We start from the raw sequence: 26,915 nt of genomic DNA, 5'->3' as shown, positions 1-26,915 counted from the left end.
AACCTAATCCCCTCCGAAAGACCCCACCTTTTTAATACTATTGCATTGGGGATTTAGTTTCAACATATGAATTTTTAGGGGACCATAGCAATGGCCAATAGAAATTAAGTTCTTTGGCCGGTCATGGTGGCTCACACCTGTAATCCAGCACTTTGGGAGGCTGAGGCGGGTGGATCACTTGAGGTCAAGAGACCAGTGTGGCCAACATGGTGAAACCCTGTCTCTACAAAAAAATGCAAAAATTAGCTGGGCGTGATAGCATGCCCCTGTAGTTCCAGCTACTTGGGAGGCTGAGGCAGAGAATCTCTTGAACCCGTGAGGTGGAGGTTGCAGTGAACTGATATTGCACCACTGCACTCCAGCCTGGGTGACAGAGCAAGACCCTGTCTCAAAAAAAAGAAAAAGAAATTAAGGGTTTTTTTGTTTGCTTCTTTTTAATTTGCCAAGTTACTTCTTACTAGAGAATAGAAATCAATTTCATAAGAAATGTTAGCTAGGGAAAAATTCCTCTATGTTCGTAAGTGTCATCATCAGTGAATAAAATCAGTGTTTATAAAATTCCCTCAAAAATAAATTGCTGGCTGGGTGTGGTGGGTGGCTCATGCCTGTAATCCTGGCACTTTGGGAAGCCAAGTTGGGCAAATTGCCTGAGCTCAGGAGACCAGCCTGGGCAACAAGGTGAAACCCCGTCTCTACTAAAATACAAAAAATTAGCTGGGCATGGTAGCGCACCCTTGTAATCCCAGCTACTCAGGAGGCTGAGGCACAAGAATGGCTTGAACACAGGAGGTGGAGGTTGCAGTGAGCCAAGATCACACCCAACAGAGCCAGACTCTGTCTCCAAATATAAATAAAGAAATTGCTAAAGAAAGAGATTTCATGAATAAAATTGGCCACAAAATAATTAGCCCAGGAGGGTCTCTTGGAAGTCTGAGATCCTTGGATAAAGGTATTGAAGACAAGGCTCTTCAAAAAGAAATGCTTTTTAAAATATAGCTCATTTTTATGTTATTTTATTTATTTATTTATTTTGAGATGGAGTCGCGCTCTGTCACCCAGGCTGGAGTGCTGTGGCGTGATCTCAGCTCACTGCAACCTCCACCTCCTGGGTTCAAGTGATTCTCCTGCCTCAGCCTCCTGAGTAGCTTGGACTACAGGCATCCACCACCATGCCCAGCTAATTTTTTTGTATTTTTAGTAGAGACAGGGTTTCACCATATTAGTCAGTCTGGTCTCGAACTCCTGACCTCAAATGATCTGCCCACCTAGGCCTCTTAAAGTGTTGGGATTACAGGCGTGAGTCCCCGCGCCAGGACTTAAAGCTCATTTTTGAAAAGATGATTGGGTGGCCAGGCGCGGTGGCTCACACCTGTAATCCCAGCACTTTGGGAGGCCAAGGCAAGCAGATCACGAGGTCAGGAGATCGAGACCATCCTGGTTAACACGTGAAACCCTGTCTCTACTAAAAATACAAAAAAATAGCCGGACGTGGGGGCGGGTGCCTATAGTCCCAGCTACTCAGGAGGCTGAGGCAGGAGAATGGTGTGAACCCAGGAGGCAGAGCTTGCAGTGAGCCGAGATTGTGCCACTGCACTCCAGCCTGGGCAACAGAGTGAGACTGTCTCAGAAAAAAAAAAAAAGATTGGGGCACATTTCCCTAGGTGAAATCAATGCATTTTCTATCAATAGACAAATGTGACTGGGACCCAGTTTCCCAAGCAGCCCTTTCAGGGGGTTACTTGAAGAAAGGAGGGGTTGAACAAAACATGGTTCCCTACTAGGCTCTTCAGGAGCATTTGAGTCAAATTCACAGAGAAATCCAGAGAGAAAATTCGCAAAAACTCTGGTCTGGAAGAGATATGTCCAGTACCACATTTAGAACGTAATTACTGAGAAAATGGCCTTAGAAAGAGAAACTTTCACCAAATGGATTGGCCAGAGCAGATGTTTATACAGAAAAATAATACCCATAGATCAAGATGTTCAGAACAAAACCTCAAATGAAGCGAATTCTGAGGGATGTTGACTCAATGAGAAACGATAAAACTAAGCAAATCTTGAAATCAGGGGGAATTAAACCAATGTATAAGGGCAAGCCCCAGGGTGCAGTTTCTTAGGATTACTCTTTGGGAACAGCCAAGCTTACCAGAGTGATTCCATAGGATAATATTCCGAAGAACATGTCTTCAGTCATGTTGTATCCATTGCCAGATCCCTTAAAAATAAAATGTCAAAAGAATCCTCATTGCCACAAGTAAAGCTCCTAAATAAAGAACAAAATCCCCAGCATATGTCACCAAAAATAATAGTATGTATATCTAGTCAAATAATGCCATCTAGAGATTAAAAGTTTCAAGTATAAGATTCATCAGGATAAAAATCTTCCAAGCAATTATTTAGGAGAGGAATAAGTAATGAATACTTTGAGCCGGGGCAATTCTCCCCAGCAAATGCTGTCAGAAAATCTATGGAGAGGATGCAACTCAGTGAAGTTCCCTGGCAGATGCTATCCAAAGGAAGAAAATCTTTAGAGAAAGACAGCCAAGACAAAATGTCTTTGGAATCAGGAGCAGTTTGGAGTAAGGCTGAGTGGACACTGAGTTCATAAAGCCATATGCCTGCAGCCCATCAGGAAGAAGTGTGCTGTGTTTTCTCTCTGGCAGAAATGACCTCTCTGGAGTTGAAGCCAGTGAGTGAACAGGTACCACGGAGAAGAAATAAAATTATCTAGCCACGCTTCACAAGTTTCATCACAAGAGACAAGTTCCCTAGAGGCTCTTAGCAAAAATTGAGTTGCTCTGCCTGGAATTTAAACCAAATTCCTTCCTGAAAGTGGTTATTCTATATTTAACTATAATTTTTCCACTATAGGGAAGTGATATTCTTAATTTTTTTAGAGACAGGCTGGAGTGCAGTAGGTAATCGAGGCTTACTGCAGCCTCAACCTCCTGGGCTCAAGTGATCTTCCCACCTCAGACCCTCCAAGTAGCTGAGGACTGCAGGTGCACACCACCTCATCCAACTAATAATATTCTTTAGACATGAAGAATGATGGCAAAACTAAGGAGCTACTTTTCAACATATTGTCATTCAAAACTATAACAAAATATCAGGTCTAAATATGCATCAAACTTTAGAAACTCCAGACAAAAAAGCAGATGGCAACAAAGCTATCTAAAGGATAAACGAGAGGGTGTAGCCCCTTTGCTCAATGAAGAATGGAGACAAAACAAAAATAAAAAACTGATGGGCCGGGTGCAGTGGCTCACACCTGTAATCACAGCACTTTGGGAGGCCAAGGCAGGAGTTTGAAACCAGCCTGGCCAACATGGTGAAGCCCCATCTCTACAAAAAAATACAAAAATTAGCTGGGCATGGTGGCGCACGCCTGTAGTCCCAGCTACTCGGGAGGCTGAAGCAGGAGAATTCCTTGAATCCCGGAGGTGGGGGTTGCAGTGAGCCAAGATCATGCCACTGCACTGCAGCCTAGGTGACAGAGCAAGACTCCGTCTCAAAAATAAATAAATAAATAAATAAATAGTAAAAAATCGAAACTTTTATTAGACTCAGCATCTACATGACTAGAAAGCAAGCTTCTCTTTTTAAAGGTATCTTTTTCTCCTGCCTAGTGTCCTTTAAGTACCTAAGGGAGAAGGAAAACATTGACATACCAGAAAGTTGCTGGGACCAACCTCGACCATCCGCGCTCACCGCCAGGGAGCAGTATGAGAGAGATGAGGGACAGATATGCAGGGGAGGAGCTCCAAGTTTGGTGAACTTTACTAAGGTCTGCCTGCTGACATTGCCTCTAAGGGTTTCCTTTTATATTACTGGCAGAATGAACTTCAGAATCTTGTGGTTTTCTACCCCAGCTTCCAATCTGCTTAGCATCTGACCTTTTCTTAAAACAAAGATCTGAACATTTCCTAAAACAACCTCCCAGAACAAAAGCAAAAACACACAAACATGGACTGACAATTTTGAGGGCTGATTACAAAAAGAGTACTTTGATTTGGTACAGTCATGCCTCAGAGATACTGCAAGTTCACTGCAATGAAGCGAATATGGCAATAAAGCCAGTCACGCACAGTTTTTGGTTTCCCAGCACGTGTAAAAATTATGTTTATACTATATTGTAGTCTATTAAGTGTGCAATAGCATTATGTCTTTTAAAAAAATGCATATGTAATTTTAAAATACTTTTTTTGCTAAAAAATGCTAACAATCATGTGAACCTTCTCTGAATTGTAATCTTTTTGCTGGTGGTGGGTCTTGCCTTAACGTTGATGGTTGCTGACTGATCGGGGTGGTAGTTGCTGAAGACTGGGGTGGTTGTGGCAATTTCTTAAAATAAGACAACAGTGAAGTTTGCCACATTTCATCCACAGTAGAACTTCTTTCAAAATTGGAGTCAATCCTTTCAAACACTGCCACTGCTTTATCAACTAAGTTTGTGGAATAGTGTAAATCTTTGTTGTCATTTCAACAGTGCTCACAATGTTCATGAATCGTTAAGTGTTCTGGATGGCATGTAGAATGGCAAAGACTTTCCAAATGTTTTTAATTTACTTTGCTTGGATCTATAAGAGGAATCACCATCCGTGGAACCTATAGCCTTACAAAATGTATTTCTTAAATAATAAGACTTGAAAGTCAAAATTACTCCTTGATCCATGGGCTACAGAACGGATGTTGTGTTAGCAGGCATAAAAACAACATTTACCTCCTTATACATTTTCACCAGCGCTCTCAGGTGACAAAACGCATTGTCAGTGAGCAGTAATATTTTGAAAGAAATCTTTTTGGCCAGGCACAGTGGCTCATGCCTGTAATACCAGCACTTTGAGATGCTGAAGTGGGTGGATCACCTGAGGTCAGGAGTTCGAGACCAGCCTGACCAGGAGTTTGAGACCATGGTGAAACCCTGTCTCCAGTAAAAATACAAAAATATTAGCTGGGCATGGTGGCACATGCCTACAATCTCAGCTACTCAGGAGACTGAGGCAGGAGAATCATTTGAACCCGGGAGGCGGAGGTTGTAGTGAGCCAAGACGGTGCCATTGCACTCCAGCCTGGGCAACAAGAGTGAAACTCGATCTCAAAAAAAACAAAAAAAAGAAAGAAATCTTTTCATCTGAGCAGTATATCTCAAGAGTGGGCTTAAAACGTTCAGCAAACCATGCTATAAACGGATGTGCTATCATCCAGGCTTTGTTGTTCCATTGATAGCACACAGGCAGAGTAGATCTAGCATCATTCTTAAGGCCCCTAGGATTTTCAGAATGATAAATGAGTGTTGGCTTCAACTTAATGTCACCAGATGCATTAGACCCTAACAAGAGAGTCAGCCTGTCCTTTGAAGCTTTGAAGCCAGGCATTGACTTCTCCTCTGTAGCCATGAAAGTCTTGGATGGCATCTTCTTCTTATAGAAGGCTATTTCATCTACATTGAAAATCTGTTGTTTAGTGTAGCCACCATCATCAATTATCCCAGGATAATTATTTTCAATTATTTTCTGGATAGCTTGCTGCAGCTTCTACATCAGCACTTGCTGCTTCACCCTGCACTTTTATGTTATGGAGATGGCCTCTTTCCATAAACCAGCCTCTGCTAGCTTCAAACTTTTCTTCTGCAGCTTTTTCATCTCTCTCAGCCTTTACAGAATTGAAGAGAGGTAGAGCCTTGCTCTGGACTAGGCTTTGGCTTAAGGGAATATTGTGGTTGGTTTGATCTTCCATCCAGACCACTAAAGCTTTCTCCATATTCGCTTTCTTATCATTTGTGTGTTTACTGGAGCAGCACTTTTACTTTCCTTCAATAACCTTTCCTTTGCATTCACAACTTGGCTGTTTGGCACAAGAGGCTTAGCTTTCAGCCTGTCTTGGCTTTTGACATGCCTTCCTCACTAAGCCTAACCATTACTACTTTTTTTTTTTTTTTTGAGACAGGGTCTCGCTCTGTGGCCCAGGCTAGAGTGCAGTGGGGCGATCTCAGCTCACTGCAACCTCCACCTCCCAGGTTCAAGCAAGCAATTCTTGTGCCTCAGCCTCCTGAGTAGCTGAGACTACAGGCAACCTCCCACGTCCAGCTAATTTTTATATGTGTAGTAGCTACAGGGTTTCACCATGTTGGTCAGGCTAGTCTCAAACACCTGGCCTCAGGTGATCTGCCCGCCTTGGCCTCCCAAAGTGCTGGGATTACAAGCGTGAGCCACCAGGCCCAGCCCATAACTAGCTCTGGACTTAAAATGAGAGACATGTGACTCTTCTTTTCACTTGAACATTTAGAGGCCGTTGTACAGTTATTAATTGGCCTAATTTCAATATTGTTGTGTCTTGGGGAATAGGAAGGCATGAGGAGAGGGAGAGAGATGAAGGAATGGTGTGTTTGTGGAGCAGTCAGAACACACACAGTATTTGTTGATTGAGTTCACCGTCACACACACAGTATTTATTGGTTGAGTTCACCATCTTATGTGGGTGTAATTGTAGATAATTACAAAGTAACATCAGAGATCACTGATTGTAGATCCCTGTAACACATATAATAATAATGAATGAGTTTGAAATATTGTGGAAATTACCAAAATATGACACAGAGACACAAAGTGGGCACATGCTGTTGGAAAAAATGGCACCGATAGGTTTGCATGACACAGGATTGCCACAGACCTTAATATTTATTTATTTATTTATTTATTTATTTATTTATTTATTTTATTGAGGTGGAGCCTCACTCTGTCGCCCAGGCTGGAATGCAGTGGTGCGATCTCAGCTCACTGCAACCTCTGCCTCCCAAGTTCAAGCGATTCTGTTGCCTCAGCCTCCCTAGTAGCTGGGATTACAGGCATGCGCTACCGTACCCTGCTAATTTTTTTTTTTTTTGAGACAGAGTCTTGCTGTGTCGTCCAGGCTGGAGTACAGTGGCACGATCTCGGCTCACTGCAACCTCCACCTCCAGGTTCAAGCAATTCTCGTGCCTCAGCCTCCTGAGTAGCTGGGATTACAGGCGTGCACCACCACGCCTGGCTAATTTTTTGTATTTTTAGTAGAGACTGGGTTTCACTATGTTGGCCAGGCTGGTCTCGAACTCCTGAGCTCAGGCAATCCACCCGCTTCGACCTCCCAAATTGCTAGGATTATGGGCGTGAGCCACTGTGCCCAGCCAGACCTGTAATATTTAAACAAAATGCAATATCTGAAAAACAGAACAAAGCAAAACACAATACAATGAGGTATGTCTGCGCTTAATTTCTTATATAAATCAGATAGGTAGGTAGATAGAACAAAAGACATTACTGGGATTCATCATGGAAATGTTCCACTATGGCCATTGTGTAGCCATTAAAAGCAATAATGTAGAAAGATACAAATTTATAATATCAGGGTAAGTATGTGTTTTTGTGTACTGGTGTGTCTATCCACAGAGAACTATCTGGAAAGATGGTCATTGGAGTGATAGGATTACTATTGAATTTGTATTTTGTCATGCTTTTCTGTATCATAAAGCTTTTTATAAAGATCATGAATCCCATATAAAATAAAGATGTTTTTTCATTTGGGAAAAATTAATTTTTTTAAGCAAAACTTACCAATATGAATCTGGGCAGCTCAACTTCTTCATTTTCAAAAGTAGGAAATGTACATTTGTCACTCTGGCTTTCATCGTGACTGTTAACATGGCGTGCTAGAGTCCCCATCTAATAGTTTTTGTGTTTCAACAGGATTCTTCCTCGCCAGCCTCCAGGATGGAAGAGTAAAGGAGGGAACTCTCTGGTTATTTTCTCTACCTGTCCTCACTCTAGGAGGAAAATTGACCTCTCTGGTTGTTGAGATTGTTAGGTGACTGCTAGTCTTGGGGTTGCATTCATATGCTGGGCAGGGTAAATGTATTAAATATAACACTTTTGGGTTTTTCTTTTCTCTCCTTGGTCTCTTAAACCTGCTGGTTTTTGTGAGGCTCACATTTGCAGCTTCTCTATCTACAATTTGGTGGGAAAGTCAGTCTCCTGGAGGGAAATGAGAGACACTACCACATTCTTCAGTTTATCTGATTATCTATCTGAATATAATTCTAAATAAACTATTACTCTACTCAAATGCAGGGAGGAGAACCCACTGAAACTGTTCTCTTGTTGTAAAATTGCCCTCGGGTTCATTACTGTAATTTCCATTACCATTGCTCATGGCTATATTGTGATCACTAATACAACAGTCATTAGCTAAATGCTTCTGACTTTCCTTCTAGGCATAGACCTTCACGCATCTCAAACTCAAGAAGTCAGTCTCTGGTTATCCCACCCATGAACATCCATCCCCAACTTCCACTACTCCCTGTGACACTTAAATGAGATAATTCACATAGAGCACATAGAATTAGCATGCCTGGACCACAGGGACTCCCGATGGCATCAGCATTGGCTGCTGCTGCTGTCATGATTGTTGTTGCTGTGCTAGACCTGTGTAATTTTAAAGTTGTAGTTGTCGCTGCTAAGGGACAATTTCCTGCCACCCTACTGTTTTTTTTCTCTACATTAACAAAAACCCCAGCTGGTTTTCCTCCCACAGCCATGTGGGGGCACCAGCACTTCACAAATGTTCATCTGAACTAGGTAGGGGTTTTTTTTTTGTTTTTTTGTTTGTTTTTATTTTTTTGTTTTGAGGCAGATTCTCACTCTGTTGCCCAGGCTGGAGTGCAATAGTGTGATCTCGGCTCACTGGAACCTCCGCCTCCTGGATTCAAGTGATTCTCTTGCCTCAGCCTCCCAAGTAGCTGACATTACAGGCACCCGCCACCACGCCCAGCAAATTTTTATATTTTTAGTAGAGAAGGGGTTTCACCTTGTTAGTCAGGCTGGTCTCGAACTCCTGACCTCAGGTGATCCACCCACCTCGGCCTCCCAAAGTGCTGGGATTACAGGTGTGAGCCACCGCAACTGGCCTTTTGCTTGTTTTTTAAATTGACAAATAAAAACTATATATATTATATATATAGTACAACATGTTTAACATGTGCATTACCTAACATACTTATCATTTTTTGTGGCACGCACACTAAAAATGTTAACCATTTTCAAGTGTACAATACATTGTTTTTAACTTTAGTCACCATGTTGTACAACAAATCTCTGAATTTATTCCTCCAATCTAACTGAAATTTTATATCCATTGACCAACATCTTCCCAACCTCCACTCCCATCCCAGCCCCTGGTAACTACCATTTGAAATGGATGGTTATTAATTGCAGCAGGACTTTCAGCAGGGATCCTGAGGTCAGGTCCATGTTTCTGCTTATACAAAGAGTCAGCCTAGACAATCAGATCTTCCATAACCTGCAGAAATGTTTCCTTTTTGTGTTTCTTTTTATGGGGGTTTACTTAGTACTTAATCTTGTGTAAACCACCCCTGCTTTGGCCTCCATATTTCTCAATAATTATGCTAAGATAGTCTAAGTAAACCAAGGGGCAACTTGAAAATAATAATGGTTATTTATTGAGCACTTACCAGACACAGCCATCCCTCTGGAGCTTCAGAGTAGCTGGAAAGAGAGATAATAAGCAATAGAACAAATAAATTTGAAGTACTGTATGAAAATAAGTCCAGAGTGTGGTAAGTACTATGAAGAAAATAAAAGGCCACAGGGAGAAGCCACATTGTTTCACGTTTAGGTCTATATTCATTTTGAGTTAATTTCTGTGAAAGGTGCAAAGTGTGTATTTAGGTTCATTTTTTACATCTGTGCATCCAATTGCTTACCACTATTTGTTGAAAAGATCATCCTTTCTCCAGTGAATGGCCTTTGTGCATTTGTCAAAGATCAGTTGACCATATTTTTGTGACCTATATATCTATTTAACCAATATCACACTGTCTTGATTACTATAGCTTCATGTAATCCTTGAAATTGGTGGTATTATGGGAGGCTGAGGCAGGAGAATGGCGTGAACCTGGGAGGCGGAGCTTGCAATGAGCCGAGATCATACCACTGCACTCCAGCCTGGGCTACAGAGCAAGACTCTGTCTCAAAAAAAAAAAGAAAAAAGAAAAAAGAAAAAAAAGAAATTGGTGGTATTACTACTTCAGCTTTTTTCTTCTTCAGTGTTGTGTTGGTTATTTGAAGTCTTTTCCTTTCATATAAACTTTAGAATCTATTTGTTGATATCTACAAAATAGCTTTCTGGGATTCTGATCAGGATTGCATTGAATCTATAGTGCAAGTTGGGAATAATTAATATTTTAAGAATATTGAGTATTTCTTTGTTCCTTTTTTTTTTTTTTTGATACAAGGCCCAGGCTGGAGTGCAGTAGTATGATCATAGTTTACTGAAGCCTCAAATTCTCGGCTTCAAGTGATCCTCCCACCTCAGCCTCCTGAGTAGTTGGAACTGTGACTGGCTAATTTTTCAATTTTTCAGAGATGGAGTCTCACATTGTTTCACAGCCTGGTCTCCAATTCCTGGCTTCAAGCAATCCTCCCACTTTGGCCTCCCAAAGGGTTGGGATTACAGGCATGAACCATTGCACCAGGCTTTCTTTCTTTTTTCAGAGACAGGGTCTTGTTCTGTTGCCCTAGCTGGAGTGCAGCGGTATGATCATAGCTCACTGCAGCCTCAAACTCCTGGGCTCAACAGATTCTCCTGCCTCAGCCTCCCGAGTAGTTGGGACTCCAGGCATGAGCCACCACACCCAGCTAATTTTTCAATTTCTTAGATACGGGGTCTCACTATGTTACCCAGGCTGGTCTCGAACTCCTGGCCTCAAGTAATCTTCCCACTTCAGACTCCTGAGTAGCTGGGATTACAGGCATAAGCCACAGTGCCTAGCTTGTTACTGTTTTAATCCATGAGACGGAAATAGGTCTCCATTTATTTAAACCATCTTTGACTTAGTTCATCAGTATTTTGTACTTTTCCACATGTAGATCCTATATATATTTTGTTAGATTTTTATACTTAAGTATTTTTGGTGCCATTATAAATGGAATTTTTTATTTCAAATTCCATTTGTACATGGCTGGCATATATAAAAGCAATCTTTTGTATATTCACCTTGCTGTACTCACTTATTAGTTCCAAGAGTTTTTTTGTTTTTGTTTTTGGTAGGTTCTTCGAGATTTTTTTCATAGACAATCATGTCATCTGCAAATAAAGACAGTTTGTCTCCCAATTTAAATATGTATTCATTTTATTTTCTTATTGCAGTAGCTAGGACTTTCAGTATAATGTCGAATAGGAGTGATGAGAAGGATATCCTTGCCTTAATCCAGATACTAGAGAGAAAGCATTCCTTCTGTTTGCTACTTTTTTGTTGATCATTTTTGTGTCTATGTTCATAAAAGATATTGGGCTATAGTTGGCTATATTGGCTATAGTTTTCCTTTCTTGTAAAGTCTTTATTTAGTCTTTATTTAGTTTGGGTAGTAAGATAATGCTGGCATGACTTTCTCAAGTGTTTCTCCATACTCCCTTCCCTGGCTGCAACACTTCTAGCTTATTTTCCTGAAGTCTTGATTCCTGTTGACTGTGTTTTTCCCCCTTAAGTGAGACAGAAAGGTTAGAGGAAACTAATGTTTCTTCTAACATTATGGAATGTTAGAATGTTATTTTTCCAACTGAGTGGAATGAATGTTCTTTTCCCAACTGAGATCAGCTTCTGCCAGAGTCTTTTCCTCTGAAGATTAGATCTCTGTTATGTAAAATATTCCAGGCATATTTCACAGGGATTACTCTTCTCCTCCACTTCCAGAACCACTAAATCATAAGGGGAACTTCCTCAAGTCTTCACCAGGGGTTCCTTGTTTGTTTCTTGAAAATAAAGTCCATGAAAGTGTGGGGGCCAGCCGGGCGCAGTGGCTCATGCCTGTAATCCCAGCACTTTGGGAGGCCGAGGCAGGAGGATCACGAGGTCAGGAGATTGAGACCATCCTGGCTAACACGGTGAAACCCCATCTCTACTAAAAACACAAAAAATTAGCTGGGCGTGGTGGCGGGCGCCTGTAGTCACAGCTACTTGGGAGGCTGAGGCAGGAGAATGGCGTGAACCCGGGAGGCGGAGCTTGCAGTGAGCAGTGATTGCGCCGCTGCACTCCAGCCTGGGTGACAGAGCAAGACTCCGTCTCAGAGGAAAAAAAAAAGTGTGGGGGCCACCACTAAGACTGCAGCTATAGATGTTTGTCCTTCTCACACTAATCCACACACTACCTGCAGTAATTCATCAGAATTACTACAGATGCTCCTGGACTCATGATGCCGTTATGTCCCAATAAACCCATCATCAGTTGAAAATATCATAAGTTGAAGATGTATTTTACACACCTAATCTACCAAACATGACAACTTAGCCTACTACTTTAAGTATGTTCAGAACATTTACATTAGCCCAGCACTGCAAGAGAGCATTGTGCCACATATCACTAGCCCTAGAAAAGATCAAAATTCAAAGTGTGGTTTCTACTGAATGTGTGTCATTTTCACACCATTATAAAATAAAAAAATTGTAAGTGGAACCATTGTAAGTTGGGACCATCCGTTCTGAGGCGTCACTGAGCTGGCTTCTGCTCCAAGTAAGGAGATCTCAGCTGGACTTCTTGGAAGAGCCTTTCTCTCCAGAACCAAGATAGAGATTCGGCCTCCAAACTCAGTTTGCTGATAGATCCAGAAAAAGTCATTGATTTTCCAGTTTCCCTTATTTTTTTTGTAAAGATGAGAGTGCTTCTAACCTCTTTATATATCAGAATTAAAATCAGAAGTCCTCTAGAGAGACCACTTTAGATAGAAGGTCAGGGAACACTGAAAGTGACGTTAGAATTGAGCTCCAAAAATAAGCAGGAACACAACAGCTCTGCCAGGCAGGTAATGGTCCCATTTTATAGACAACAGTCCTAGGGCTAGAGAGAGAAAGTGATTTTGACAAGAGTCAAAGCCCAAGGCTTTGAAAGGGCCCAGCTGGCTTCAAAGTCAATCCTTTCTTCATTCCACCAAGCAGCCTCAAACTCATAATGCAAAGGGAGAGGCTGGAGGAGCCATCTGTCTATGGAAATGCTCAAATATATATTCAGAGACTTTGAAATTGTGCCTTCTGGCTGGGCGCGGTGGCTCATGCCTGTAATCCCAACACTTTGGGAGGCCAAGGTGGGCAGATCACCTGAGGTCAGGAGCTCAAGACCAGTCTGACCAACATGGCGAAACCTCATCTCTACTAAAAAAAAAAAATACAAAAATTAGCTGGGTGTGGTGGCTCATGCCTGTAACTCCAGTTACTCAAGGGGCTGAGACAGGAGAATTGCTTGAACCCAGGAGACAGAGGATGCAGGGAGCCAAGATCGTGCCACTGCACTCCAGCCTGGGCAACAGGGCAAGACTGTGTCTCAAAAACAACAACAACAAAAAGAAATTGTGTCTTCTTTTAGCTTTGCCTCAAATAAGCAAATTGAGTTTAAAGCTAAGCAACTGTGTTATGGTGGCTAGAGCTCTGGGCAGGGAGCCAGGAGACCTCAGCAGTAGCCTGGCTCTAGCAGGAGATTGCTGGTGACTTTGGGGAAGTCACTTACTCTCCCTGGGTCTTATTTTTTTCATCCTTAAAATGAGAAATCATAGACAAATGACAGGAAGTTTTTTTTTTGCATAGTTTTTTCTTTTTTAACAGGAAATTTTGAGTAGCCTGAAAACATTGAATTTTTCCATTGAATGTCATTCTCCTTAGCTGTCTGCAGGCCAAAGAGAGTTAACCCTGCCTCAAGGGAGAGATTATCCATGTGAACCTCAGCTCTGGTTCAGGTTCTGATGAAGGGTTTAGAGCAAGTCAGGATGAAATAGGGTGCAGACAAGGACAAGTTCTCCACCCTGCTGGCACCCTAAAGGTACCAATTTTCTGGACAAAGCCTGGCCTCTGGCCCCAGGCAAAACCTCAGCATAGGTGATACTGACCATTCTCATTGTTGATGTGCTCATGGCCTTATTTAATTCTTCTTCAGTGCTTATCTCACTGAGGACAGCTATAAAGATGAAGCCAGGGAAAGAACAGAAGCCACTGTGCAGATCATCTTGGATAGTCTAGGGGCTCATTAATTTGGCAGCCCCAGGCTGGGTCTAACTGACAGCAGCCCACATTATGATGCTGGGCTAGGCTGTCTGGGGGAAGCCAGCTGTCTTCAGGCTTGCATGCCCAGGTTCAGATTTGAGGTGGAAATTGTGCAAATGCAGTGATGCTCCGTATGTGTTTCACATGGCCACCCGCACATCTCTCCATTCAGATGGAGACTGAATTAAAACTCCAAATCTACCTTTTCCTTGCTCTACGACCTTGACCAAGTCACTTAATCTCTTTAAGCCTCCAGTCCTCCTCTTTAAGAGGATAGTAATGCTTTCCTTACAGAACTGATGTAAGGCTGGCAGATAATGTATGTAAAGCACTTAGCATGGTACAAGGCAGATCATGAGCATGTGGTCATTGGTAGTTACAGTCTTAACTATTACAACAATTAAGTTAATAGTTATAACCATTTAGTACCTAGCCACTGAGTACTAAACATGAGCTAGGTCCTATGCTTGGTTCTTCACATGAAAGAGAAATTAGTCCAATATAATCCCCGCACTAAAGAAGCCTCTAATCCAATAAAAGAGCAAATCATATACTAAATAATTACACAAGGCTGATTGGCATCATGTTCCAGGAGAGGAACCGCAGTCCTAAAATAATCCAAGGCAGGAGCACTTGCTGTGGATGTAGGAAAGGAGAATTAGGCTGGACTTTTGGATCTTACACAGGCAGGAGATGGAGGGGTAGAGGTCAAGCCCATGGACTCAGGATGGTGCAAAGAGAAAAGGACCCTACTACCCAGAGTTCCATTTACTAGTAAATTGGAGCACAGCCTACAGCCCAGTAGGAAGACCCATGCAATATCCTTATGCCTTTCGTAAGGGTATGTCTGTCTTCAAGACTTGCAGTGGCCAATAATGGGTCACGAAGGTATCTCCCTGAGGTCTCAGACTTCCTGTGAAGACAGAATCTGTGGAATCTTCTCAGAGAACTTTCCAGGATGCCCAGAGGAAGCCAGGGCACCTATGTCAGGTCCTGTGGCCTCCTGCATTCCATGACCACCCACGAGGGCACGTTCAACAAACCCATCCTTAGCAGTTTCCTCACAATTACATTATTACCCAGACATGTACAAATCAATCTCCACCACAGATACTTGCTAGCAGAGAAGGTCAGTGAAGCCTTTAAAAAGAGGTTGGCATTGAGCTGGGTCTCAGTAGGATTTGGGGAAGATTCTCCAGGAAAGGGGAAGAGCAAAGCAAGGCAGAGACGGAGGCTGGAACAACAGACCACCTCTAGATCTGATAAGTGAAGCTATTCTGCTGGAGCAGAGGGCATCTCTGCCAATGACAATGGCTCAAGTTTCCAAGTGCTTTAAAAGACAGTGTATCAGGTTCTAGACTAAGATCTGGAAGGCATTAACTCATCAAACCCTCACACACTGGATACTGTTATCTTCCCGTTTTTCTTTTTCTGCTTTTTTTTTTTTTTTTTTTTTTTTTTAGACAGAGTCTCGCTCTGTCACCCAGGCTGGAGTGCAGTGGTGCAATCTCAGCTCACTGCAAGCTCTGCCTCCCGGGTTCACGCCATTCTCCTGGCTCAGCCTCCCGACTAGCTGGGACTACAGGCGCCCGCCACCATACCCGGCTAATTTTTTTTTTTTTTTTTCGTATTTTTAGTAAAGGCAGGGTTTCACCGTGTTAGCCAGGATGGCCTCGATCTCCTGACCTCGTGATCCTCCCACCTCGGCCTCCCAAAGTGCTGGGATTACAGGTGTGAGCCACTGCGCCCCGCCATCTCCCCGTTTTTCTTAAAAGAAAGCTGAGGCTCAGTGAGATCAATGATTACCTAAGGTTACAGAGATAAAGCCTAAAGCAGAATTCAACCCTGACCGAAATCCAAGCTTTAACCACTAGGCAATGTTAGTTTCCAATGAGAAACGATAGGAAAAGGAGATTAGGGTCAGGGCAGGTCACCTTGAATAACTAGCAAAGAGCTTTGCATTCAGTGACACTAAAGCTCTGCATCGAGAGTGTTTTGGAGGCCTCCAAGCTTGTAGTAGAGTTTCCTTAAGCCTGAGCAGAAAGTTGCACGTAGACCCAGGCCAACAAACAACCCAACCCGGAGGCCAGAAAAATTCTAATCTGAGATAAGGTAGTGTCTACTGGGAATGCGACTGCAAACCCCGGGCTTAGAAAGGTCTTCCCAGGTGCTAGGTGTGCTCATTTTACCATTCTTTGTCAACACTTTGGGCTTCTGTCATCTTCAAGACCCAAGGTGCCTGTCTCTGATCCAGGAGAAAAGTTCAAAAAAAGACCCAAGATGGCACTTGACTTGTTCTCATGGATATATATATTTGTGTCCAGGCTGAGCACGGTGGCTCGCGCCTGTAATCCCAACACTTTGGGAGGCTGAGGCAGGTGGATCACTTGAGCCCAGGAGTTTGAGACCAGCCTAGCCAACATGGTGAAACCCCATCTCTATCAAAAATACAAAAAAAATTAGCTGCGGTGGTGCACGTCTGTAGCCCCACCTACTCCAGAGACTGAAGCAAGAGAATCGCTTGAGCCTGGGAGGTGGAGGTTGCAGTGATCCCAGATCACATCACTGCAGTCTAGTCTGCGCAGCAAAGCGAGACGCTGTCTCAAAATAAAATAAAATTTAAAAATCTGTGTCCAGTAAAAATCGGCAACCCAGCAGGCAGATGAGGGTATGGAAAAGAAGACAGAGAGAATGATGAGAATCTAGAGCCTTGCAGAGCCTCTCCCCACTGACCTGGCTTTGTTTGGGAGCACCATAGGGCCTTGGGTACCTCCTTTCCCCCGCAGAAGAGGAGAGGGAGCTCAGGCCGGGCGCGGTGGCTCACGCCTGTAATCCCAGCACTTTGGGAGGCCGAGGAGGGCGGATCACGAGATCAGGAGATCGAGACCATCTTGGCTAACATGGTGAAACCCCGTTTCTACTAAAAATACAAAAAATTAGCCGGGCGCAGAGGCGGGCGCCTGTAGTCCCAGCTACTCGGGAGGCTGAGGCAGGAGAATGGCGTGAACCCGGGAGGCGGAGGTTGCGGTGAGCCGAGATTGCGCCACTGCACTCCAGCCTGGGTGACAGAGCGAGACTCCGTCTCAAAAAAAAAAAAAAAAAAGAAGAGGAGAGGGAGCTCACCACAGCTACTGGAGCATGATGAGCATCTGGCTGTGAATCAGGTCATCTTGAGGAAATGAATGATGACCTTGGACAAGTCTTTGTGCTGTCTATAAAAGGATGGACCAGGTGATCCTGAAGACCCCTCAGCATTTTGTTTGTTTGTTTAAATTTTTTATTGTGGATAAAAAAACACATGATGGCTGGGCACAGTGGCTCATGCCTGTAATCCCCACATTTTGGGAGGCCAAGGCAGAAGGATTGCTTGAGCCCAGAAGTTTGAGACCAGCCCGAGCAACATAGTAAGACCCTGTCTCTGCAAAAAATTTAAAAAGTAGCTGGGTGTGGTGGCACATGCCTGAAGTCCCAGCTAGTCAGAGAGACAGAGGTGAGAGGATAGCTTGAGCCTGGGAGGTCGAGGTGGCAGTCAGCTATGATCATGTCACTGCCCTTCATTCAGCCTGGGCAACAGAGTGAGACCCTGTCTCAAAAAAACAAACAAAAACACATAAAATTGTTCCTAATCATATCTAAATGGTTACAGTTCTGTAATGTTAAATATGTTCTCATTGTTGTGCAACACATCTCCAAGTTTTTCCCTGTCGCAAAACCGAAACTTTGTACTCATTAAACAATTCCCCATTTATCCCCTCCTCCCAGCCCTGGCAACTACCATCTATTTTCTGTCTCTATGATTCTTTTCTTTTTTTGAGACAGGGTCTCACTGTGTTGCTCAGGCTAGAGTGCAGTGGCGCAATCATGGTTCACTGCAGCCTCAAACTCCTGGGCTCAAGCCATCCTCCCACCTCAGCCTTCTGAGTAGTTAGGACTACAGGCATGCACCACAACACCCAGCTAATTAAAAAAAAAAAAAATCTGTAGAGATGGGGTCTCACTATATTGCCCAGGCTGGTCTCAACTTCCTGGCCTCTAGCAATTCTCCTGCCTTGGCCTCCCAAAGGACTGGGATTACAAGTGTGAGCCACCAATACCTGGCCTGATTTTGACTACTCTAGGTGCCTCATAAGATTCCACTCTAGGTGGAATCATACAATATTTGCCTTTCTGTGATGGGCTTATTTCATTTAGCATAATGTTCTTATGATTCATCTATGTTGTAGTATGTGTCAGAATTTCCTTCCTTTTTAAGGCTGAATAATGTTCCATTTTGTGTGTGTGTGTATGTGTGTATGTGTAACATTTTGTTTATCCATTCATCTGTTGATAGACACTTGAGTTGCTTCCACCTCTTGGCTACTGTGAATAATGCTGCTATGAACATGCGTATGCAAATATCTCTTCGAGATATGACTTGGTCTTTCAGGTTTAAAATGTAATGAATTTGGTTGCATATTTTACTACTACTTATTTTTATTTTTATTTTTTTTTTTTTTTGAGATGGAGTCTCGCTCTGTCGCCCAGGCTGGAGTGCAGTGGCATGATCTCTGCTCACTGCAAGCTCCACCTCCCGGGTTCACGCCATTCTCCTGGCTCAGCCTCCCAAGTAGCTGGAACTACAGGCGCCCGCCACCACGGCCGGCTAATTTTTTTTTTTTTTGTATTTTTACTAGAGACGGGGTTTCACTGTGTTAACCAGGATGGTCTCAGTCTCCTGACCTCGTGATCCGCCTGCCTCAGCCTCCCACAGTGCTGGGATTACAGGTGTGAGCCACCGTGCTGGGCCTTTTATTACTACTTATTAAAAACAACAGGGACGGGCGCGGTGGCTCACGTCTGTAATCCCGGCATTTTTGGAGGCCGAGGCGGGTGGATCACCTGAGGTCAGGAATTTGAGATTAGCCTGGCCAAGATGACAAAACCCCGTCTCTACTAAAAATACAAAAACTGGCTGGCTGTGGTAGCAAGTGTCTGTAGTCCCAGCTACTGGGGAGGCTGAGCCAGGAGAATCACTTGAACCTGGGAGGCGGAGGTTGCAGTGAGCTGAGATGGCACCACTGCACCCCAGCCTGGGTGACAGAGTGAGATTGTGTCTCAAAAAAAAAAAAAAATGATAAAAATTTTAAAAATTAAAATAAAAAATAAAAACAATGGCTGGGCACAGTGGCTCATGCCTGTAATCCTAGCACTTTGGGAGGCCGAGGTGGGTGGATCATGAGGTCAGGAGTTCGAGATCAGCCTGACCAACATGGTGAAACCTCGTCTCTACTAAAAATACAAAAATTAGCTGGCGTGGTGGTGGGTGCCTGAAATCCCAGCTACTCAGGAAGCTGAGGCAGGAGAATAGCTTGAACCCAGGAGGCAGAGGTTGCAGTGAGCTGAGATCATGCCATTGCACTCCAGCCTGGGACAGAACGAGACTCTGTCTCAAAAAATAAAAATAATAAAAAATAATAAAAAAATAAAAGCAACATCACCAATCTTCTTGAAGAATGAACAAATTAAAATTAACACTTCAGATGCTGCAAGGAGACATTCATTTTAGGAAGTTCAGACACTCAAAGCTAAGATTTTTGGCACTCAATAAAGTCCTAAAGCTGTACCACCAGAAGGAGCTAGAACAGTGGTAAACTTGGGCCCTGCACAGAGAGGTCTGGCATTCTGCAGTATAATTATAAACTTCGGTCACAGCATTATCTAGGAAATCTTTTCAGTAGAGATAATGGGTGTCTATTAATGTAAGTAATTTGCTGGATAAGCCATGCATTGACTTGTTGGAAAATATCAGAGATTACATGCTAGGTGTGCAGAAAACATCCTTCAAACTCAGTCCTGTGTGCTGTCCCCCTGGGGGAAATCCATACATTCTCCTTTGAAAGAAAAGTTTGGTTTTCTCTCCTGAGTAGCATAGTTGAAAGGTCTGGCTGAGGATCAGACTTGCAGACATGTTTGGAATCATTGCCTCCTGCCCCTCCCAGCATAGTGACTCAGTGGGCCGTGGGTGATAGTTAAATGATTAATATTTTAGGAGTGCCTGCTAATTGGGGTGCAGTTAATCACAGAATCCTTTTTAAAGAAAAATGTAGTGAAAACTTGGGCTGATTCATCAAAACTTTCCTCTCTGGGTTTATTTCCACAATCTGAATGTCCATCCCAGGGCAGTATAAGGACAGCCAAACCATTCTTCTCAATACCAGTCACCAAACCTTTGCCTGAGAGTGTGGATATGAAGGGCACAGTCTCTACCCTTGAGATCCTTGTGCAGGGAGGAGACAGAGAGAGGTAGGGAGTGTGCTAATAGACATAGGACCAAACTATGGGAGACCAGAAGTGAACTAACTCAGGCAGAAAGTGAAGAAAGGCTTTACAAAGATAATATTTGACATGGCACTGACGGATGAGGAGGAGTTTTTTTGTTTTGTTTTGTTTTGTTTTGTTTGTTTTGTTTTGTTTTTGAGACGAGTCTCGCTCGGTTCCCCAGGCTGGAGTGCAGTGGCGCCATCTTGGCTCACTGCAACTTCCGCCTCCAGGGTTCAAGTGATTCTCCTGCCTCAGCCTCCCGAGTAGCTGGGACTACAGGCGCCCGCCACCATGCCCGGCTAATTTTTGTATTTTTAGTAGAGACAGAGTTTCACCATGTTGTTCAGGCTTGTCTTGATCTCCTGACCTCAGGCGATCTGCCGGCCTCGGCCTCCCAAAGTGCAGGGATTACAGGCATGAGCCACCGCTCAAAAGCACAAATAAGGGCAGTCTAGGCTGAAGGAATAGCATGTGTGCAAAGGCATCCAGGTGTTTGGAAACATGTAAGAAGGGCAATGTGGCTGAATAGCAGAGGGTATGTGAGATTGAGACTTGTGAAGTCCTCTTAATGAAATGTGAGTGCTCTAGAAAAGGGCCACAGTACCCCCCCAAGAATCCCCACTAGGAGCCCTGGGTGGATCCATCCCCATTGCCAGCCACCCTGAGTACGCACAGTGTCTGATCAGAGAGAAGCCACAGATCCAAGGGCAGAGAATAGGCGTTGCTTTGCAGGCTACACCAGAGCCACTTTCATGGCAACTATCAGGGGGATGGGGACTCTAAATCACAAAAGAGGAGACCCTGCCAGGCAAAAGCTTGGAGTTGATGTCCTCTCTGCTGAGGCTGAGGTGAGTGTGGAGAATGTCCACTTCTCAGCTCCTTCCTACAGGAGCCCTGGCCACTTCAGCCACCTGAGGCTCACCAACATGCCTGGGATGCAGAAACAGTATCTTCTGGCTCCACACAGCTCTCTAGGTGTCCTGACAATGTGCCTATGAGGGGATGCTGTTGATCATTTATGACATCAGCAAGAGAATAGCAGGTAAGGTGCCTGGAGGCAGGTCAGAGCCTTTTGTCTTCTCTCAGAAGAACTGGCTGGTGGAAGCAGGGTGTTATCCAAACCAAGTTATTGATGGTTTGGGAAACAATGCTTTTTACTGTCCTAACCAACTCTTCTATCTGGGACACATGCTATCCTGAATGAGACACCAGGAAAAGAGACAAAAATTTGAACTGTGTTAGACAAACCTAGACTCTCTCTACAATGCTATTTTCCTCTAAACATTTTTAGACTGAAACTGAGAGTCTCTTGGGAGACCCTCTAGTGAATGGAGCAGCCTGTCTCACCAGACAGGCTTCTGCTTGTCTGGGAGCTCTGAGTGTCTTTCCAGCCTTATTGAAAGTGTAGATGGTTTTTAATAGTAATTAATAATTAAATGAGAGATAGGCCCATCTAGGTAGCACTATACAGAGCAGGGGCACACAAGATGTAGGCTATGAGAACTTTTATTTATTAATATTGTAGCTATTTTTGACCGGGTGCGGTGGCTCACGCCTGTAATCCCAGCACTTTGGGAGGCCAAGGTGGGCGGGTCACGAGGTCAGGAGATCGAGACCATCCTGGCTAACACAGTGAAACCCAGTCTCTACTAAAAAAATACCAAAAAATTAGCTGGGCGTGGTGGCGGGCGCCTGTAGTCCCAGCTACTCGAGGGGCTGAGGCAGGAGAATGGCGTGAACCCAGGAGGTGGAGCTTGCAGTGAGCGGAGATCGAGCCACTGCACTCCAGCCTGGGTGACTGAGCAAGACTTTGTCTCAAAAAAAAAAAAAAAAATTAACCAGGCATAGTGGCGTGCACCTGTAGTCCCAGCTACTTGGGAGGCTGAGGCAGGAGAATGGCGTGAACCCGGGAGGCGGAGCTTGCAGTGAGCCGAGACTGCACCACTGCACTCCAGCCTGGGGCGACAGAGCGAGACTCCGTCTCAAAAAAAAAAAAAAAGAATAGCTAAAATTCACTCATTTATCAGGAATCCCAAATATAGTACAATTTTATTTCCTATAATCCTCATGCTGTGCATTAGACCTGGAGCCTTGCTCATCCCACATATCCACTACTTCGTATCCTCTGACCTACATCTCCCCATTTCCTCTCCTGGTTCCCCCCACCACCCCTGGTGTTTGCTGTTTTATTCTCTAACTCTGTATATTTGGCATCTTTTTTCTTAGATTCCACATGAAAGGGAGATAATGCAATATTTTCCTGAGTCTGGTTTACATCACTTAACATAATGTCCTCCAGGTCAACATGTATTGTGGCAAATGGCAGGGGAAGTAGTTTTTAGAAAATCAGAAGTACATTTTAAACTTAATGGAAATGGACCATGTTTCAGAAAAATACAATCTAATAAACTGAATCTATAGAAAAGTTATTAACTAGTTTTACTATGCTGGCATAACCCAGAAGCGCCCAAACTGATCAAAGACATCAATGAGGTAGAAGCAGCACAGTCTATCCTACCCTCACTTCTGACACCAAATGTGAGTTTGGGGGTCCTTAAGATCCGTGGGTTTGATAATGCACCAGAGGAACTCAGAACTCACTGACAGCTGTTATGTTCACGGTTATAGTTTATTACAGGAAAAGGATACAGAGTGAAATCATCCAAGGGAAGAGACACATAGGGCAGATTCTAGCAAAGTTCCAAACCTGGAACTTCCAGTGTTCTCTCTGGAGAGTCCTGGACAGTGCTGCTTTCCTGGCATCAGTGTGTGGCAATACACACAGCACTGGCACCCAGAGAAGCTCACCCCAGCTTTACTGAGGCTCAGTCACGTAACCCTGGTTGGCTGCCATGTGGCCCACCTCAGTCTCTGGCCTCTCTAGGGGTCAAGTTAATACTGTTTGGTCTCCACCCAAAATCACATGGTTACTATCTGACTATATCAATACCATAGTGATTTGAATTGCAATGACTTTATGGTATTTTGAGATGTGATAAGGAAAACTGACTAACACTGATTTAAGCAATACAAACTTTTACTATTCACCTAACAAGATGCTTAGAGGGAGACTGGATGGCATCAGACCAATCCTGCAACAGTGTCAGCCATAAAACTGACTCTGCCTCCATCTGCTTCACCAACCTCAGCTCGTTGATATTATGTTCTGCTTTGTGCCTCATGGTCATGACACGACTGCACAGAACTGAGCACAGCAACCAGATCCAAAGGCAGGAAGCAAGAACTCTATGCTTATGAGACTCTGTTTTTTCCTGAGAATAAAAAAGAATAAAAAAGCGTCAATAGATTACTTGTATCTCATTGGCCAGAACTGGGTCATATGCTCATCCTTGGACCAATCACTGGCAAAAGAAGATAGAAATTAATTACAGTTACTGGTTGAGAACAATTCGTTAGTGTTGGGAGAAAGCCCCCCAAAATCTGGCCATAAACTGACCCCAAAACTGGCCATAAACAAAATCTCTGCAGCACTGTGACAAGTTCATAATGGCCCTAACGCCCAAGCTGGAAGGTTGTGGGTTTATGGGAATGAGGGCAAGGAACAACTGGCCTGCCCAGGGAGGAAAACCGCTTAAAGGCATTCTTAAGCCACAAACAATAGCATGAGCCATTTATGCCTTAAGGACATGTTCCTGCTGCAGTTAACTAGCCCAACCTATTCCTTTAATTCAGCCCATCCCTTTGTTTCCCATAAGGGATACTTTTAGTTAATTTAATATCTGTAGAAACAATGCTAATGACTGGTTTGCTGTTAATAAATATGTGGGTAAATCTCTGTTCGAGGTTCTCAGCTCTTAAGGCTGTGAGACCCCTGATTTCCCACTTCACACTTCTATATTTCTGTGTGTGTGTCTTTAATTCCTCTAGCGCCGCTGGGTTAGGGTCTCCCCGACCGAGCTGGTCTCGGCACATTAGCCTGAGGTAAGGACCAACTAAGGCCTATTCTCAGAAAAGTTGATCCCGTACCTAAACCCAGTGGCAGGTCTGTTTGAAAGAAATAAGTAGGGAATAACTGTTGGGCAGGCAATTGAGTCTGCCACACCTTAACATTAAAAATACTGCACCAGGGTTTTTTTTTTTTTCAGAATGAATACTTTGAGGGTTCTAGTTTGAGTGTAATTAAATTTATGTATTACCTGTAATCCCAGCTATTCAGGAAGCCGAGGCATAAGAATCACTTGAACCCAGGAGGCGGAGGCTGCAGTGAGCTGAGATAGCACCACTGCACTCCAGCCTAGGCAACACAATGAGAATCCGTCTCAAAAAAAAAAAAAAATATATATATATATATAAAAATTTAGATACCTGATATATTTATGATAATCAAGGTTTTTTAATCAAGAACATGGGATTTTTTAAAAATTTGTTTTCATCTTATTTTAAGAACTTTAATAACATTTCTAGTTTCCTTCATGTAAGTCCTGCAATTCTGGTTCACCAAAGGCCCAAGTATTTTAGAGTATTTGTCACAATTGTGAATTGAACATTTTTCCACTGTCCATTTATAGGTGCTTATTGGTATTTGCATGTATCCCTTGCATCCTGCCATCTTTCTAAATTATCTTATGAGAGACAATACAGCATGGTATTTAATGTTGTGGAGCCAAACTGCAAGAGACTTAATCCCATCTCCACTATGTTCTAGCTGTGTGACCTGTGCAAGTTACTCTCTGTGCTCAGTTTTCTCATCCATAAAATGGGTAATAATAACCCTTGTAAAGGTTGTTACAAGGATTAAATAAACATATATGAAGGTTTAGAACAGTCCCTGGCATATAATACATTATATATTATAATTTTCTATTATTAGAAAATAATATTTTATTAATTACAGTCACTTTTAATAGAATATCTGAGGTTAGTTAGCCAGAAGGTGGCTTATACCTGTAATCCCCAACATTTTGGGAGGCTAAGGTGGGAGGATCGCTTGAGCACAGTAGTTCAAGAACAGCCTGGTCAACATAGCAAGACCCGGTCTCTGCAAAAAAAAATAAAGCCAGGTTCAGTGGCTCATGCCTGTAATGTCAACACTTTGGCAGGCTGAGGCAGGAAGATGGTTTGAGCCCAGGAGTTTGAGACCAGCCTGAGCAACATAGTGAGACCCTGTTTCTATAAGATAATAAAATAAAAATTAGCGGGGCATAGCAGCGTATCCCTACAGTTCCAACTACTCAGGAGGATGAGGTGGAGGATTGCTTGAGCCCAGGAGTTCAAGGCTGAAGTAAGCTATGAGCTATGATTGTGCCACTGCACTCCAGCCTGGGCGACAGAGCAAGACCCTGCCTCAAAAAATAAAAATAAAGATAAATCATATGATTAGCAAAAAGTGATAGTCTTCTTTACCAATGTTTACATTATTTCATTTTTATTGCATTTTTAATACTCCAATACTATGGAGATAAAGGGCTAGTTCCTTTTAATTGAAATCAACATTTTTCCAGGTAAGAAATTTGCTTTCAGTGTTCGATAAAGAATTTTTATTATATTTAAGTGATTTGCTTTTATTCCTATTTGACCTAGGGCTATGACTAGGAAAGTCTACAATTTTTACTGGATTTCTTTTCAGCATCTATTAATATGATAAGCAGTTTTGTTCCTGTTTTCTGTTCATATGGACTAATAGATCTACTAATGTTGACACCCACTTACATTCCTGGACTAAACTCTACTTGATTATAGAATAGCAAAGCTTGTAATTTCTAAGTTGCACATTTTTTTCACATTTTAACATGTCTGAAATTGGGTCATGCATTACACTTAGTGGTGTCCTATGACTGCTATTGTAGTAACAGATATGACAGTTGTCATTGCCTGCACACGTCAGTGTAGTCACAGCTGCTTAGATTGTTGACCCTTCAATTGAGTTATGGATGTTGCTTGTACTCCATGAGTTGACTTTAAATGCTCTATAAAATCTTCTAGGGCCAGGTGCAGTGGCTGATGCCTGTAATCGTGACACATTGGGAGGCTAAGAGTGGAGGATCGCCTGAGTCCAGAAGTTTGAGACCAGCCTGGGCAACATGGTGAGACTCCATCTCTATTTATTTATTTATTATTATTATATATATATTTTTGAGACAGAGTCTTGCTCTGTCGCCTTGGCGGGAGTGCAGTGGTGCGATCTTGGTTCACTGCAAGCTCCACCTCTTGGGTTCACGCCATTCTCCCGCCTCAGCCTCCTGAATAGCTGGGACTACAGGCGCCGGCCACCACGCCTGGCTAATTTTTTTGTATTTTCAGTAGAGATGGGGTTTCACCGTGTTAGCCAGGATGGTCTCGATCTCCTGACCTCGTGATCTGACCCCTTTGACCTCCCAAAGTGCTGGGATTACAGGCGTGAGCCACCACGCTCAGCCTCCATTTTTTTAAAAAGTAAAATCTTCTAAAATATTACTCCATGATTTGACACTGAAATGAAAAAGCTGTTGCAAATGCAGAAATTCATAAAATCAGAGCAGTGGAACATAAATTTGATATTAGTAAAGCAACTTTTGTTATCAGAGGAATTACTTCA

Source organism: Symphalangus syndactylus, chromosome 4 (assembly GCF_028878055.3).
Source record: "Symphalangus syndactylus isolate Jambi chromosome 4, NHGRI_mSymSyn1-v2.1_pri, whole genome shotgun sequence".
In the NCBI taxonomy this organism is placed as follows: Eukaryota; Metazoa; Chordata; class Mammalia; order Primates; family Hylobatidae; genus Symphalangus; species Symphalangus syndactylus.
The sequence above is the reverse complement of the archived record's forward strand: the minus strand, read 5'-3'. Positions refer to the sequence as shown.